Source organism: Rhinoderma darwinii, unplaced genomic scaffold (assembly GCF_050947455.1).
Source record: "Rhinoderma darwinii isolate aRhiDar2 unplaced genomic scaffold, aRhiDar2.hap1 Scaffold_576, whole genome shotgun sequence".
Taxonomy (NCBI): Eukaryota; Metazoa; Chordata; class Amphibia; order Anura; family Rhinodermatidae; genus Rhinoderma; species Rhinoderma darwinii.
Window position 1 is genome coordinate 14,421 of NW_027464129.1, and position 16,773 is coordinate 31,193.

At 50.5% G+C, this 16,773-nt stretch overlaps 7 non-coding genes and 2 pseudogenes across 7 annotated transcripts; all 9 read left to right on the top strand.

Annotated features, from left to right (window-relative positions):
• The first annotated feature begins 102 nt into the window (after positions 1–102).
• LOC142724222 (U2 spliceosomal RNA) lies at positions 103–284 on the top strand. The gene has a single exon (XR_012876051.1). It is a non-coding gene; the product is annotated as a U2 spliceosomal RNA (small nuclear RNA).
• Positions 285–1,628: 1,344 nt separating this feature from the next.
• On the top strand, positions 1,629–1,819 carry LOC142724208 (U2 spliceosomal RNA). The gene has a single exon (XR_012876042.1). It is a non-coding gene; the product is annotated as a U2 spliceosomal RNA (small nuclear RNA).
• Positions 1,820–3,134: 1,315 nt separating this feature from the next.
• LOC142724193 (U2 spliceosomal RNA) lies at positions 3,135–3,325 on the top strand. The gene has a single exon (XR_012876029.1). It is a non-coding gene; the product is annotated as a U2 spliceosomal RNA (small nuclear RNA).
• Positions 3,326–4,626: 1,301 nt separating this feature from the next.
• LOC142724227 (U2 spliceosomal RNA) lies at positions 4,627–4,728 on the top strand (annotated as a pseudogene).
• Positions 4,729–10,250: 5,522 nt separating this feature from the next.
• LOC142724213 (U2 spliceosomal RNA) lies at positions 10,251–10,440 on the top strand. The gene has a single exon (XR_012876046.1). It is a non-coding gene; the product is annotated as a U2 spliceosomal RNA (small nuclear RNA).
• A 3-nt stretch (positions 10,441–10,443) lies between these two features.
• On the top strand, positions 10,444–10,611 carry LOC142724226 (U2 spliceosomal RNA; annotated as a pseudogene).
• Positions 10,612–11,916: 1,305 nt separating this feature from the next.
• Positions 11,917–12,107, top strand: LOC142724245 (U2 spliceosomal RNA). The gene has a single exon (XR_012876060.1). It is a non-coding gene; the product is annotated as a U2 spliceosomal RNA (small nuclear RNA).
• A 1,301-nt stretch (positions 12,108–13,408) lies between these two features.
• LOC142724257 (U2 spliceosomal RNA) lies at positions 13,409–13,599 on the top strand. Its single transcript, XR_012876071.1, has one exon. It is a non-coding gene; the product is annotated as a U2 spliceosomal RNA (small nuclear RNA).
• Positions 13,600–14,900: 1,301 nt separating this feature from the next.
• On the top strand, positions 14,901–15,091 carry LOC142724269 (U2 spliceosomal RNA). Its single transcript, XR_012876082.1, has one exon. It is a non-coding gene; the product is annotated as a U2 spliceosomal RNA (small nuclear RNA).
• The last annotated feature ends 1,682 nt before the right edge of the window (positions 15,092–16,773 follow it).

Below are 16,773 nucleotides of genomic sequence, written 5' to 3' on the forward strand. Positions count from 1 at the left end.
GCCTCTCTCTTTTAAGAGAAGGGCTGCGATAGACCGCATCCTTGTGCACTTTTTGTGTGGCACCTCTGCACTTTTTATGCACTTGGGTGATAGAAAGCACGACTCGGGCTTTCAAAAAAAAAAAAAAAAAATCTGTTCTTATCAGTTTAATATCTGATACGTCCCCTATCTGGGGACCATATATTAAATGGATTTTTCGAACAGGGAGATGGAAATAGAGCTTGCTCTGTCCACTCCACGCATTGACCTGGTATTGCAGTATTTCCAGGACCGGTGCACCCTTCCCTTATGTGTTGACTAAAATCAGATTCCAAAAGTGCTATTTGTGTTTGCTATTGTTTTTGTCTTTCTGATGGGATCTCCCCTTTTAATCCCATTATTTCAACACCTGTTGGACAATGCATTTGTACAGTCATGTGTGATAATGAGCTCATTTATTAAATGCAATTAATTAATACATTGCCACCTCTTGTTGTGTGTGTGTGTGTGTGTGTGTGTGTGTGTGTGTGTGTGTGTGTGTGTGTGTGTGTGTGTGTGTGTGTGTGTGTCTTCTGTGTTTCTGTGTTTCCGGCATTTCACATTGGAACAGCTCATTCACCTTCCTTGTCTTCTCTCCGCCCTCCCTTTTAGGTAAGTTAAAGAGCTGCACCTGAGCCAGCCACTGATTGATGCAGCACCACAGTCAAATAGTGGAGTGGAGTGGAGTAGGGGAACAGCAAACAGCCATTAAAGCAGCCAGCCGCCTACCCGCCACAATGGACCTACCTGTGTACACTAGATGGATGTGATGGAATGTACTGTCGTCCCTACATTTCAAGAAGAAGTAAGAATTGCAGTTGCAACAAACCCTTGCTTGCCTACAAAGAGAGCAGCAATTTGGATTTGTTACTATGTTACCTGGAAGAATAACAAACTGTGCAAGGATGGAGGTTGTAGGAGCAAAGAGAAGTTGTCTGTAAAGTTGGTGGATGCCTATTTTCCATTTTGCAGTCCCTTGTCTCCCTCTTGTGGCCTCCTGGAGGCAAGTAGCTGTGCAAAAAAAAGACAGCCTGGCGGCCGGCTGTTGCAGTGTTGCCCTCTCAGGCAACACTGAGTGACTGACTGAGCCGCACCGTCTTATATAAAGTTCAGACGGAACTTTGCACGTGTCATAGTGGAGCCCTCAGGATTCCAGAGCCAGCTTTCTGACATCATAATGGGGCCTGCCTCAGAGATAAAAGCCTGGGCCCAGGCAGTGTTGGTCAGTGCTGCTCAGCAGGCAGCACCGGACTGGATTGGATTAAAGCTGATACAAGGTGTGAAGGAACAAGGGGTGGCTGTGGGCATGCACTTGCTGCCGCTGCCAGTGTTTATCTGCATGGCAGGAGGGCATTTGGGCGTTGCCAGGAAGGCGTTTTTATGTAGATTCCTCCTCCTCTTTCAGCACTGCATTGTGGTGCAAGCAAAAGAAGCAAATCCTGTCTGGCTTCCTCTCCGGCCTTTATTCACCTCCCTCCCGCTTAGTAGCTGTAAATGTGTGTGAGCCTGCAGGGCCCCATGGAATTGCCTAGGAGTAGGCTGAATCAATCGCTGCAAGGGGTGAACAGCAGTATTAGGCAGGCTCGGTCAACGGCCGGCCCATTCGGGTTATCGCTTCTCGGCCTTTTGGCTAAGATCAAGTGTAGTATCTGTTCTTATCAGTTTAATATCTGATACGTCCCCTATCTGGGGACCATATATTAAATGGATTTTTCGAACAGGGAGATGGAAATAGAGCTTGCTCTGTCCACTCCACGCATTGACCTGGTATTGCAGTATTTCCAGGACCGGTGCACCCTTCCCTTATGTGTTGACTAAAATCAGATTCCAAAAGTGCTATTTGTGTTTGCTATTGTTTTTGTCTTTCTGATGGGATCTCCCCTTTTAATCCCATTATTTCAACACCTGTTGGACAATGCATTTGTACAGTCATGTGTGATAATGAGCTCATTTATTAAATGCAATTAATTAATACATTGCCACCTCTTGTTGTGTGTGTGTGTGTGTGTGTGTGTGTGTGTGTGTGTGTGTGTGTGTGTGTGTCTTCTGTGTTTCTGTGTTTCCGGCATTTCACATTGGAACAGCTCATTCACCTTCCTTGTCTTCTCTCCGCCCTCCCTTTTAGGTAAGTTAAAGAGCTGCACCTGAGCCAGCCACTGATTGATGCAGCACCACAGTCAAATAGTGGAGTGGAGTGGAGTAGGGGAACAGCAAACAGCCATTAAAGCAGCCAGCCGCCTACCCGCCACAATGGACCTACCTGTGTACACTAGATGGATGTGATGGAATGTACTGTCGTCCCTACATTTCAAGAAGAAGTAAGAATTGCAGTTGCAACAAACCCTTGCTTGCCTACAAAGAGAGCAGCAATTTGGATTTGTTACTATGTTACCTGGAAGAATAACAAACTGTGCAAGGATGGAGGTTGTAGGAGCAAAGAGAAGTTGTCTGTAAAGTTGGTGGATGCCTATTTTCCATTTTGCAGTCCCTTGTCTCCCTCTTGTGGCCTCCTGGAGGCAAGTAGCTGTGCAAAAAAAAGACAGCCTGGCGGCCGGCTGTTGCAGTGTTGCCCTCTCAGGCAACACTGAGTGACTGACTGAGCCGCACCGTCTTATATAAAGTTCAGACGGAACTTTGCACGTGTCATAGTGGAGCCCTCAGGATTCCAGAGCCAGCTTTCTGACATCATAATGGGGCCTGCCTCAGAGATAAAAGCCTGGGCCCAGGCAGTGTTGGTCAGTGCTGCTCAGCAGGCAGCACCGGACTGGACTGGATTAAAGCTGATACAAGGTGTGAAGGAACAAGGGGTGGCTGTGGGCATGCACTTGCTGCCGCTGCCAGTGTTTATCTGCATGGCAGGAGGGCATTTGGGCGTTGCCAGGAAGGCGTTTTTATGTAGATTCCTCCTCTTTCAGCACTGCATTGTGGTGCAAGCAAAAGAAGCAAATCCTGTGTAGCTTCCTCTCCGGCCTTTATTCACCTCCCGCTTAGTAGCTGTAAATGTGTGTGAGCCTGCAGGGCCCCATGGAATTGCCTAGGAGTAGGCTGAATCAATCGCTGCAAGGGGTGAACAGCAGTATGGGACAGGCTCGGGCAAGGCAAGGGCCGCTCGGGTTATCGCTTCTCGGCCTTTTGGCTAAGATCAAGTGTAGTATCTGTTCTTATCAGTTTAATATCTGATACGTCCCCTATCTGGGGACCATATATTAAATGGATTTTTAGAACAGGGAGATGGAAATAGAGCTTGCTCTGTCCACTCCACGCATTGACCTGGTATTGCAGTATTTCCAGGACCGGTGCACCCTTCCCTTATGTGTTGACTAAAATCAGATTCCAAAAGTGCTATTTGTGTTTGCTATTGTTTTTGTCTTTCTGATGGGATCTCCCCTTTTAATCCCATTATTTCAACACCTGTTGGACAATGCATTTGTACAGTCATGTGTGATAATGAGCTCATTTATTAAATGCAATTAATTAATACATTGCCACCTCTTGTTGTGTGTGTGTCTTCTGTGTTTCTGTGTTTCCGGCATTTCACATTGGAACAGCTCATTCACCTTCCTTGTCTTCTCTCCGCCCTCCCTCCTAGGTAGGTTAAAGAGCTGCACCTGAGCCAGCCACTGATTGATGCAGCACCACAGTCAAATAGCGGAGTGGAGTAGGGGAACAGCAAACAGCCATTAAAGCCGCCCGCCCGCCCGCCCGCCCGCCTGCCTGCCTGCCTGCCTGCCTGCCCGCCACAATGGACCTACCTGTGTACACTACATGGATGTGATGGAATGTACTGTCGTCCCTACATTTCAAGAAGAAGTAAGAATTGCAGTTGCAACAAAGCCTTGCTTGCCTACAAAGAGAGCAGCAATTTGGATTTGTTACTATGTTACCTAGAAGAATAACAAACTGTGCAAGGATGGAGGTTGTAGGAGCAAAGAGAAGTTGTCTGTAAAGTTGGTGGATGCTTATTTTCCATTTTGCAGTCCCTTGTCTCCCTCTTGTGGCCTCCTGGAGGCAAATAAATGTGCAAAAAAAAGACAGCCTGGCGGCCGGCTGTTGCAGTGTTGCCCTCTCAGGCAACACTGAGTGACTGACTGAGCCGCACCGTCTTATATAAAGTTCAGACGGAACTTTGCACGTGTCATAGTGGAGCCCTCAGGATTCCAGAGCCAGCTTTCTGACATCATAATGGGGCCTGCCTCAGAGATAAAAGCCTGGGCCCAGGCAGTGTTGGTCAGTGCTGCTCAGCAGGCAGCACCGGACTGGACTGGATTAAAGCTGATACAAGGTGTGAAGGAACAAGGGGTGGCTGTGGGCATGCACTTGCTGCCGCTGCCAGTGTTTATCTGCATGGCAGGAGGGCATTTGGGCGTTGCCAGGAAGGCGTTTTTATGTAGATTCCTCCTCTTTCAGCACTGCATTGTGGTGCAAGCAAAAGAAGCAAATCCTGTGTAGCTTCCTCTCCGGCCTTTATTCACCTCCCGCTTAGTAGCTGTAAATGTGTGTGAGCCTGCAGGGCCCCATGGAATTGCCTAGGAGTAGGCTGAATCAATCGCTGCAAGGGGTGAACAGCAGTATGGGACAGGCTCGGGCAAGGCAAGGGCCGCTCGGGTTATCGCTTCTCGGCCTTTTGGCTAAGATCAAGTGTAGTATCTGTTCTTATCAGTCCTTGTAAGGATAGATAGCTCGGAGAACCACTGGGGGCTATAAACACTAGCTTAGCGATCCAAGAGCGTTCCAGACGAAGCCGGCGACGAACTGCGGAGAAGAACCAGCGAAGACGACGATCCAGAAGGGAGAAGCCGCCATCGAGGAAGAAGCTCCGGGAGATCGCTGCCGGGAAGAAGAAGGAGAACTTCGGAGAAGAGCCGCTGCTGAAGGGGATCTTCGAAGAAGCTCGGCCGCAGAAGAAGAAGCTCGACGAGGAACCGCTGCGGAAGAAATTTCGTGGAAGAACCTCGGCCAGCAAGGAGAAGATTTGCATAGCTCCGCCCCCTTCGGGAAAGAGCTATCGAAGATCCTCCCCAAGCGACAGGAACAGCTGGAAGAAGCCATGGCCTCAACCAGCAACCCTGCCACCCAGAAGGAGAAGGCTGATGGACCAGGTGAGCCGGCCCAGGCCAGGACATCTCCTCCTGAAGCCTCCTCAAGCCAACAGGCCACCAGGAAGCCGAACCAGGCTGCTCCAACCCTGGAGCCCTGGATGAAGCAGACGGTGGCCCTGAAGCTCAAGGAGGTGGACGGGAGAGTGCCGGACATGACGGAAGAAGTGTTCTGCCAGAAGATGCTCCTGGATCAGGGCTTCGCTAAGCCGGAGACCATCAGTATCCAGGCCTTCATGACCGGGATGTTCTTCGTGACCTTCGCTTCGATCAACATCTGCAGAAGGTACTGGGAGATGGTGAAAGCGGCGAGGCCTGAATCCCCTTTCTCTCGCTTTGTGGGCAACTGCCCTGTCCAAAGAGAGGAAAGGCGGGTGACGGTCTCAATGCGGAACCCACACACCCCCGGCAAAGACATCACCACGCTCCTGAAGCGGTTCTGCACAGTGGTGAGGGAACCCACCCACATCCTGAACGGACTCGGCTTCTGGACTGGCAAGTGGTCGGTAATCGTCCGACTGAACAAGGATTCCAGCGCGGAAGACGGCCTCCAACACCTGCCCCAGTCATTCTCGCTGGGCAACTCCTACGGCCTCATCTACTACCCGGACATGCCGCAGATCTGCAGGAGATGCAGCAAGAAGGGTCATTCGGTGAAGGACTGCAAGGAGGACGCCTGCAAGAACTGCCGGGTAACAGGACACGAGACCAAAGACTGCCCGAAACGGACAATGTGCAACCTCTGCGGACAAGCAGCCCACTCCTACAAGGACTGCCCGAAGAGGGATCGATCCTGGGCAACTGTAGCGGCGAAAGCTCCGGCCAGAGGGAACCCCGCCCCAGCCAGAGCTCCAGCGGCGCAGAAGACCGGGAATAAGAAGGATGGTAAGAAGACGACAGTCCCTCCCCCCCGTCTCCCGGCCCTCCCTCGCCCTACCCTTCCCACCCTCCCTCGCCCGGCCCTCCCCACCCCCCCGTCCCCAACCCCTGTCACCCCCACTGAGGCTCTCACCTTCTCCTACCCACCCATCTCAGTGGTCCTGTCACCTGCACCTCTCCCAACCCAGCCTCCCTTCTCCCCAGCTCCAGCAGCACTAACATCTTCCCCTCCAGCTGCTGGAGTCCTCTCCCTGGAGGATTTTCCCCCTCTTGTCTCCTCAGGTGCCATCCAGAGGAAGAGAAAGGTGAGGGACAGCCCAGCTGCTGAGTCCTCAAAGCGACAAGTCGTAGAAATCTGCGAAGATTCCCTTGCGCAGCAGGAGGAAATGGAGCAGATGGTGGAGGAACTCGTGTCTGAACCTGAGGTCATCGACTTCACAACAGACATCCAGGTGGCTACAATCCTGGAACAATTTTTGTCAGAGGGCCTGCTGGATCTTTCGGACCCGCCAGGAGAGGAGGATCCGCCCGACCGGACTGGTAACTAAGGTGTATCGTTTGCACTAACCTTCTTTATTCTCCCCCATGGCTGCTAAACTTAACATCTTTAGCCTCAATGTGAGGAGTGTTAGAGATAGGACTAGATGTCAGATGGTGCTAACTTTTCTTTCCAAGCAGTCGAGTGATGTATTTATGCTGCAGGAATGTACTCTCCCCTCTTCCAGGTCATACCATCATCTGGCCAGGCAGTGGACCCATGGCCCGTCCTACTGGTCTGGTGGGGGCGACTGTAAGTCTGCAGGGGTTGCCATCCTGATTAGGGGAAGCGTATTTACTGTTGACTCTGTCCAGGAGCTCGCCTGCGGCCGCTTGTTGGTCGTAGACGGTTCCTGGGCAGGAGAGCCGATTAGGCTCATCAACGTGTACGCTCCCCCTATGAAGGCTGAGCGCCTGGAACTATTCCAGACCCTGCGGACCCAGCTCGCCACCACTAGGGCAGTGGTGATGGCCGGGGACTTCAACTGCCCCATCGAAGAGGATGGACGAAGTTCCGGCACTTCAAACAAACTGGATGTCAGTTCCAAACTGCTTATCGAGATGGTAACCGAAGCATCCTTGCAGGACGTTGTGGGCTCCATGGGGATCGGCTCTGTGAACTATTCATGGAGCCGACCCGATGGCTCACTTCGTTCTCGGATTGACTTTGTGTTCACCTCCCGGGCAGTCAAGCAGCATGGGCACTCCATGGTCCCCTGCTTCTTCTCTGACCACAGGGCCATTCTCTTCCAGGGTGCCATCGGCCACGGTTTTCCTCCCGGCCCTGGCTCCTGGAAGCTGAATTGTGCCCTGCTGGAAAGAGAGGAGGTACTGGCGGAACTTAGAGACGCCTATATTGTTTGGAGGAATGATAAAGTTTTCTTTGACAAAACCTGTGACTGGTGGGAATATGTTAAAGTTGAATTTCGTTGTTTCTTTCAGGCAAAAAGTCGTCAACAGGCGTGTGAGAGGAAGAGAGACTTCAGAGAGATGCAGCGTCAGCTGCGATCCCTGCAAGACCTCCTTCAATGCGGCTGGGACGTCAGGAAGGAGCTGGAGGAAGCCAAAAAGGGCCTGAAAAGGCACTTTGAGGAGGAATCCAAGCGAATTGTCTTTCGTTCCAAGGTGGAGAACCTGGAGAAGGGTGAGAAATGTAACTCGTTCTTTTTCAGGAAACTCCATGCCGGCCACACGCCCCTGAAGGAACTTCGAGATGAGACCGGAAACATGCATTCTGGGAAGAAGGAGGTGATGGGAGTCGTCACAGACTACTACCGAAGCCTCTACTCCCGGAAAACCACTGACCCCGAAGCCGCCGATAAATTCCTGTCAGGTATCACTAATCATCTTGATCCTGCAGGTACGGAGGCTATGGATGTACCCCTGACGGTGGAGGAACTGCTCTCTGCCGCTAAATCCTTCAGACCCGGCAGGACCCCGGGCAGTGATGGTCTCCCAGCAGAGCTCTATGTAGCGCTGGGGGACTTGATCTGTCCGGACCTGCTGGAGCTCTATGAGGAGATGGTGGTGGAGGGTAGAATGCCACCGTCCTTGAGAGAAGGCATGATCACGATCTTGTATAAGCGGAAGGGGGAGAGATGTGACCTGAAAAACTGGCGTCCCATCTCTCTCCTGAACGTGGACTACAAGATCCTCGCCAAAGTATTGGCCAACAGACTGAAGGTTGTCATCGGACGGATCATCGGATCGGACCAAACCTGCGGCATTCCTGGCCGTAGGGTGGCCGACAGTCTTGCCCTGGTGAGGGACACGGTGCATTACATGCAAAGCCGCCGTACACACGCGGCCCTGGTCAGTCTGGATCAGGAGAAGGCTTTTGACCGGGTCTCTCACGAATTCATGGGTAAGGCTCTGCGTAGGCTGCGGCTTGGCAGGTTGTTCTGTTTGTATGTTAACCTGATGTATTGCGACATTTACAGCTCGGTGCTGGTGAACGGCTGGAAGACTGACCCCTTTCCTGTATCGTCGGGGGTTAGACAAGGCTGTCCTCTTTCACCTCTCCTTTTTGTTTGTGTTATAGAGCTCTTCGCAGAGGCTATCCGGCAGAATGGAGAGATCAGAGGGATCACCGCACCAGGTCCAGGACACTTCGAGGTCAAATGCTCGCTGTACATGGACGACGTGACCGTCTTCTGCGCTGACCAGAGTTCGGTGACTGCACTCGTCCAGACCTGCGAGGAGTTCGGACGCGCTTCAGGGGCAAAAGTCAACTGCGGGAAGTCGGAAGCCATGCTCTTCGGAAAGTGGTACCTGCCTTCTCCTGCCTCCTTCCCGTTTACTATCAAGCCGGACTTCATCAAAATTCTGGGAGTCTGGTTCGGTAAGGAAGGTGCAGCCCTAAAGTCGTGGGAAGAACGCTTGGCCAAAGTCAACCAAAGGATCGGACTGTGGAGCCTCAGACAACTCACTATTGAGGGCAAAGCAATGGTCCTGCGTAACGAAGTCTTGCCTGTGCTACAATACACTGCACAGGCATGGCCCCCTCTTGCCACCGTCTCGAGGGCCATTACCAGGACTGTGTTTCGCTTCATCTGGGGCTCGAAAATGGACAGAGTAAAGCGGACTGTTATGTACAAGGAGCCCCGCAAAGGTGGGAAGGGTATACCCGACATTCCCACTCTGCTGCGGATCGCTTTTGTATGTGACTGTGTTCGTAGGACTCTGAGGACAGCAAACGGCTCTGCGGGCAAGGCCATGTCCCGCTACTTCCTCCTTCCCCTCTGGCGAGGTTTTGGCTGGGACAAGTGGGACAGCTCCTTCCCTTACAACTGGCACGCTCCCTGGTTCTACGGAGATGTCGTCCGGTTTGTGAGGGAGCATCAACTGGAGGGTCTTAAGCCCGACTTGTGGAAACCTAAGACGATCCACAAGCACATCAGAGCAAAGGACTCACTGGAGTCTGTTCCAGGGCTTCATGCCGACACGTTGGAGACTGTTTGGACTAACGTGTCATCTGGCAGGTTGACCAACGGGCACAAGGACATTTCATGGATGGCCATCCAGGGAGGACTGCCTCTTAGGTCATTCATGCATGCCCGCAACCTGTGCAAGACCCGGTACTGCCCCAGGTGCCCCTTCACGGAGGAAACATCTTTGCACATTTTCTGGCAGTGCCCCTTTGCACAGGGTCTGTTGAAAGCCTTGGAACATGAACTCAAGGACTCAGTACCCAGGAACAGACTGTCGTACCGCTCGGTACTTTATGGACTATTTCCTGGGAATACCACGGATGGAGCAATCCAGGAAGCCTGGCGCCTTATGAACTGCTTTAAGGACGCTATATGGTTTGCCAGGAACCGTCTGATTTTGCGGAGAGAGAGTGTGTCCGTCCAGGACTGCCGCAGGCTGATCCACAGCCTGCTCAGAGACTATTCCACCTGGGACAGCCCGGACGTCGATGAGGAAGAGGACTGATACTCCCCTTCCCCCCACTCTCCCTTCTTGTGTGTTGTCTTTCAATAAAGCTTCGGGCCTGTGATTTCCCCCTTTCCTATCCCCTCCTACCCACTCCCCTATCCCATCACTTGTCTGTAATGCTTTGTTGTTTGGCGTTAGTGAATGCAAGAATGTTAGTGTAGCATGTGGTGTAATGTATAGCATAGGCTAGCCTGTACTGTGTATTGTACTGTCATGTTATGTTTGACGACTGTTATTATTTATTATTTGCTGCTTCATGGCTTGCGCTGCGTCGCAGTAATGTTTGTATGATGACGATTGATTGTCAATAAAAAAAAAATCTGTTCTTATCAGTTTAATATCTGATACGTCCCCTATCTGGGGACCATATATTAAATGGATTTTTAGAACAGGGAGATGGAAATAGAGCTTGCTCTGTCCACTCCACGCATTGACCTGGTATTGCAGTATTTCCAGGACCGGTGCACCCTAAAAAAAAAAAAAAAAAAAATCTGTTCTTATCAGTTTAATATCTGATACGTCCCCTATCTGGGGACCATATATTAAATGGATTTTTAGAACAGGGAGATGGAAATAGAGCTTGCTCTGTCCACTCCACGCATTGACCTGGTATTGCAGTATTTCCAGGACCGGTGCACCCTTCCCTTATGTGTTGACTAAAATCAGATTCCAAAAGTGCTATTTGTGTTTGCTATTGTTTTTGTCTTTCTGATGGGATCTCCCCTTTTAATCCCATTATTTCAACACCTGTTGGACAATGCATTTGTACAGTCATGTGTGATAATGAGCTCATTTATTAAATGCAATTAATTAATACATTGCCACCTCTTGTTGTGTGTGTGTCTTCTGTGTTTCTGTGTTTCCGGCATTTCACATTGGAACAGCTCATTCACCTTCCTTGTCTTCTCTCCGCCCTCCCTCCTAGGTAGGTTAAAGAGCTGCACCTGAGCCAGCCACTGATTGATGCAGCACCACAGTCAAATAGCGGAGTGGAGTAGGGGAACAGCAAACAGCCATTAAAGCCGCCCGCCCGCCCGCCCGCCCGCCCGCCTGCCTGCCTGCCTGCCTGCCTGCCCGCCACAATGGACCTACCTGTGTACACTACATGGATGTGATGGAATGTACTGTCGTCCCTACATTTCAAGAAGAAGTAAGAATTGCAGTTGCAACAAAGCCTTGCTTGCCTACAAAGAGAGCAGCAATTTGGATTTGTTACTATGTTACCTAGAAGAATAACAAACTGTGCAAGGATGGAGGTTGTAGGAGCAAAGAGAAGTTGTCTGTAAAGTTGGTGGATGCTTATTTTCCATTTTGCAGTCCCTTGTCTCCCTCTTGTGGCCTCCTGGAGGCAAATAAATGTGCAAAAAAAAGACAGCCTGGCGGCCGGCTGTTGCAGTGTTGCCCTCTCAGGCAACACTGAGTGACTGACTGAGCCGCACCGTCTTATATAAAGTTCAGACGGAACTTTGCACGTGTCATAGTGGAGCCCTCAGGATTCCAGAGCCAGCTTTCTGACATCATAATGGGGCCTGCCTCAGAGATAAAAGCCTGGGCCCAGGCAGTGTTGGTCAGTGCTGCTCAGCAGGCAGCACCGGACTGGACTGGATTAAAGCTGATACAAGGTGTGAAGGAACAAGGGGTGGCTGTGGGCATGCACTTGCTGCCGCTGCCAGTGTTTATCTGCATGGCAGGAGGGCATTTGGGCGTTGCCAGGAAGGCGTTTTTATGTAGATTCCTCCTCTTTCAGCACTGCATTGTGGTGCAAGCAAAAGAAGCAAATCCTGTGTAGCTTCCTCTCCGGCCTTTATTCACCTCCCGCTTAGTAGCTGTAAATGTGTGTGAGCCTGCAGGGCCCCATGGAATTGCCTAGGAGTAGGCTGAATCAATCGCTGCAAGGGGTGAACAGCAGTATGGGACAGGCTCGGGCAAGGCAAGGGCCGCTCGGGTTATCGCTTCTCGGCCTTTTGGCTAAGATCAAGTGTAGTATCTGTTCTTATCAGTTTAATATCTGATACGTCCCCTATCTGGGGACCATATATTAAATGGATTTTTAGAACAGGGAGATGGAAATAGAGCTTGCTCTGTCCACTCCACGCATTGACCTGGTATTGCAGTATTTCCAGGACCGGTGCACCCTTCCCTTATGTGTTGACTAAAATCAGATTCCAAAAGTGCTATTTGTGTTTGCTATTGTTTTTGTCTTTCTGATGGGATCTCCCCTTTTAATCCCATTATTTCAACACCTGTTGGACAATGCATTTGTACAGTCATGTGTGATAATGAGCTCATTTATTAAATGCAATTAATTAATACATTGCCACCTCTTGTTGTGTGTGTGTCTTCTGTGTTTCTGTGTTTCCGGCATTTCACATTGGAACAGCTCATTCACCTTCCTTGTCTTCTCTCCGCCCTCCCTCCTAGGTAGGTTAAAGAGCTGCACCTGAGCCAGCCACTGATTGATGCAGCACCACAGTCAAATAGCGGAGTGGAGTAGGGGAACAGCAAACAGCCATTAAAGCCGCCCGCCCGCCCGCCCGCCCGCCTGCCTGCCTGCCTGCCTGCCTGCCCGCCACAATGGACCTACCTGTGTACACTACATGGATGTGATGGAATGTACTGTCGTCCCTACATTTCAAGAAGAAGTAAGAATTGCAGTTGCAACAAAGCCTTGCTTGCCTACAAAGAGAGCAGCAATTTGGATTTGTTACTATGTTACCTAGAAGAATAACAAACTGTGCAAGGATGGAGGTTGTAGGAGCAAAGAGAAGTTGTCTGTAAAGTTGGTGGATGCTTATTTTCCATTTTGCAGTCCCTTGTCTCCCTCTTGTGGCCTCCTGGAGGCAAATAAATGTGCAAAAAAAAGACAGCCTGGCGGCCGGCTGTTGCAGTGTTGCCCTCTCAGGCAACACTGAGTGACTGACTGAGCCGCACCGTCTTATATAAAGTTCAGACGGAACTTTGCACGTGTCATAGTGGAGCCCTCAGGATTCCAGAGCCAGCTTTCTGACATCATAATGGGGCCTGCCTCAGAGATAAAAGCCTGGGCCCAGGCAGTGTTGGTCAGTGCTGCTCAGCAGGCAGCACCGGACTGGACTGGATTAAAGCTGATACAAGGTGTGAAGGAACAAGGGGTGGCTGTGGGCATGCACTTGCTGCCGCTGCCAGTGTTTATCTGCATGGCAGGAGGGCATTTGGGCGTTGCCAGGAAGGCGTTTTTATGTAGATTCCTCCTCTTTCAGCACTGCATTGTGGTGCAAGCAAAAGAAGCAAATCCTGTGTAGCTTCCTCTCCGGCCTTTATTCACCTCCCGCTTAGTAGCTGTAAATGTGTGTGAGCCTGCAGGGCCCCATGGAATTGCCTAGGAGTAGGCTGAATCAATCGCTGCAAGGGGTGAACAGCAGTATGGGACAGGCTCGGGCAAGGCAAGGGCCGCTCGGGTTATCGCTTCTCGGCCTTTTGGCTAAGATCAAGTGTAGTATCTGTTCTTATCAGTTTAATATCTGATACGTCCCCTATCTGGGGACCATATATTAAATGGATTTTTAGAACAGGGAGATGGAAATAGAGCTTGCTCTGTCCACTCCACGCATTGACCTGGTATTGCAGTATTTCCAGGACCGGTGCACCCTTCCCTTATGTGTTGACTAAAATCAGATTCCAAAAGTGCTATTTGTGTTTGCTATTGTTTTTGTCTTTCTGATGGGATCTCCCCTTTTAATCCCATTATTTCAACACCTGTTGGACAATGCATTTGTACAGTCATGTGTGATAATGAGCTCATTTATTAAATGCAATTAATTAATACATTGCCACCTCTTGTTGTGTGTGTGTCTTCTGTGTTTCTGTGTTTCCGGCATTTCACATTGGAACAGCTCATTCACCTTCCTTGTCTTCTCTCCGCCCTCCCTCCTAGGTAGGTTAAAGAGCTGCACCTGAGCCAGCCACTGATTGATGCAGCACCACAGTCAAATAGCGGAGTGGAGTAGGGGAACAGCAAACAGCCATTAAAGCCGCCCGCCCGCCCGCCCGCCCGCCTGCCTGCCTGCCTGCCTGCCTGCCCGCCACAATGGACCTACCTGTGTACACTACATGGATGTGATGGAATGTACTGTCGTCCCTACATTTCAAGAAGAAGTAAGAATTGCAGTTGCAACAAAGCCTTGCTTGCCTACAAAGAGAGCAGCAATTTGGATTTGTTACTATGTTACCTAGAAGAATAACAAACTGTGCAAGGATGGAGGTTGTAGGAGCAAAGAGAAGTTGTCTGTAAAGTTGGTGGATGCTTATTTTCCATTTTGCAGTCCCTTGTCTCCCTCTTGTGGCCTCCTGGAGGCAAATAAATGTGCAAAAAAAAGACAGCCTGGCGGCCGGCTGTTGCAGTGTTGCCCTCTCAGGCAACACTGAGTGACTGACTGAGCCGCACCGTCTTATATAAAGTTCAGACGGAACTTTGCACGTGTCATAGTGGAGCCCTCAGGATTCCAGAGCCAGCTTTCTGACATCATAATGGGGCCTGCCTCAGAGATAAAAGCCTGGGCCCAGGCAGTGTTGGTCAGTGCTGCTCAGCAGGCAGCACCGGACTGGACTGGATTAAAGCTGATACAAGGTGTGAAGGAACAAGGGGTGGCTGTGGGCATGCACTTGCTGCCGCTGCCAGTGTTTATCTGCATGGCAGGAGGGCATTTGGGCGTTGCCAGGAAGGCGTTTTTATGTAGATTCCTCCTCTTTCAGCACTGCATTGTGGTGCAAGCAAAAGAAGCAAATCCTGTGTAGCTTCCTCTCCGGCCTTTATTCACCTCCCGCTTAGTAGCTGTAAATGTGTGTGAGCCTGCAGGGCCCCATGGAATTGCCTAGGAGTAGGCTGAATCAATCGCTGCAAGGGGTGAACAGCAGTATGGGACAGGCTCGGGCAAGGCAAGGGCCGCTCGGGTTATCGCTTCTCGGCCTTTTGGCTAAGATCAAGTGTAGTATCTGTTCTTATCAGTTTAATATCTGATACGTCCCCTATCTGGGGACCATATATTAAATGGATTTTTAGAACAGGGAGATGGAAATAGAGCTTGCTCTGTCCACTCCACGCATTGACCTGGTATTGCAGTATTTCCAGGACCGGTGCACCCTTCCCTTATGTGTTGACTAAAATCAGATTCCAAAAGTGCTATTTGTGTTTGCTATTGTTTTTGTCTTTCTGATGGGATCTCCCCTTTTAATCCCATTATTTCAACACCTGTTGGACAATGCATTTGTACAGTCATGTGTGATAATGAGCTCATTTATTAAATGCAATTAATTAATACATTGCCACCTCTTGTTGTGTGTGTGTCTTCTGTGTTTCTGTGTTTCCGGCATTTCACATTGGAACAGCTCATTCACCTTCCTTGTCTTCTCTCCGCCCTCCCTCCTAGGTAGGTTAAAGAGCTGCACCTGAGCCAGCCACTGATTGATGCAGCACCACAGTCAAATAGCGGAGTGGAGTAGGGGAACAGCAAACAGCCATTAAAGCCGCCCGCCCGCCCGCCCGCCCGCCTGCCTGCCTGCCTGCCTGCCTGCCCGCCACAATGGACCTACCTGTGTACACTACATGGATGTGATGGAATGTACTGTCGTCCCTACATTTCAAGAAGAAGTAAGAATTGCAGTTGCAACAAAGCCTTGCTTGCCTACAAAGAGAGCAGCAATTTGGATTTGTTACTATGTTACCTAGAAGAATAACAAACTGTGCAAGGATGGAGGTTGTAGGAGCAAAGAGAAGTTGTCTGTAAAGTTGGTGGATGCTTATTTTCCATTTTGCAGTCCCTTGTCTCCCTCTTGTGGCCTCCTGGAGGCAAATAAATGTGCAAAAAAAAGACAGCCTGGCGGCCGGCTGTTGCAGTGTTGCCCTCTCAGGCAACACTGAGTGACTGACTGAGCCGCACCGTCTTATATAAAGTTCAGACGGAACTTTGCACGTGTCATAGTGGAGCCCTCAGGATTCCAGAGCCAGCTTTCTGACATCATAATGGGGCCTGCCTCAGAGATAAAAGCCTGGGCCCAGGCAGTGTTGGTCAGTGCTGCTCAGCAGGCAGCACCGGACTGGACTGGATTAAAGCTGATACAAGGTGTGAAGGAACAAGGGGTGGCTGTGGGCATGCACTTGCTGCCGCTGCCAGTGTTTATCTGCATGGCAGGAGGGCATTTGGGCGTTGCCAGGAAGGCGTTTTTATGTAGATTCCTCCTCTTTCAGCACTGCATTGTGGTGCAAGCAAAAGAAGCAAATCCTGTGTAGCTTCCTCTCCGGCCTTTATTCACCTCCCGCTTAGTAGCTGTAAATGTGTGTGAGCCTGCAGGGCCCCATGGAATTGCCTAGGAGTAGGCTGAATCAATCGCTGCAAGGGGTGAACAGCAGTATGGGACAGGCTCGGGCAAGGCAAGGGCCGCTCGGGTTATCGCTTCTCGGCCTTTTGGCTCAGATCAGGTTTATTGCCTGGTCTGGGCCGGGGGTTCGGTCTTTCGTGGAGTCCTATCCGACGTTTTTGGGAGCGATCATCGTGCCGTTGGGCATTCCATTTCAAGATGGCAGCTGTGCGTAACACTATCCGTTTCGTGGTGAATGAGCAGAGGAGAGACGAAGTTGATACTGGACATATCATTGAGAACATCCTTCTGGACCTGGCTGGAGTTAAGTTGGTAGAGGTATTCTGTATCCAAGCTTTCAGCAATATTGCTACATATGATGTATCCTTTTTTGAGGCCGCCTACTGTTTAAACGTTTTTCAGTTGCTAAAGGAAAAACACATGCATGAGGCATTAACATCCATTGAAGTGC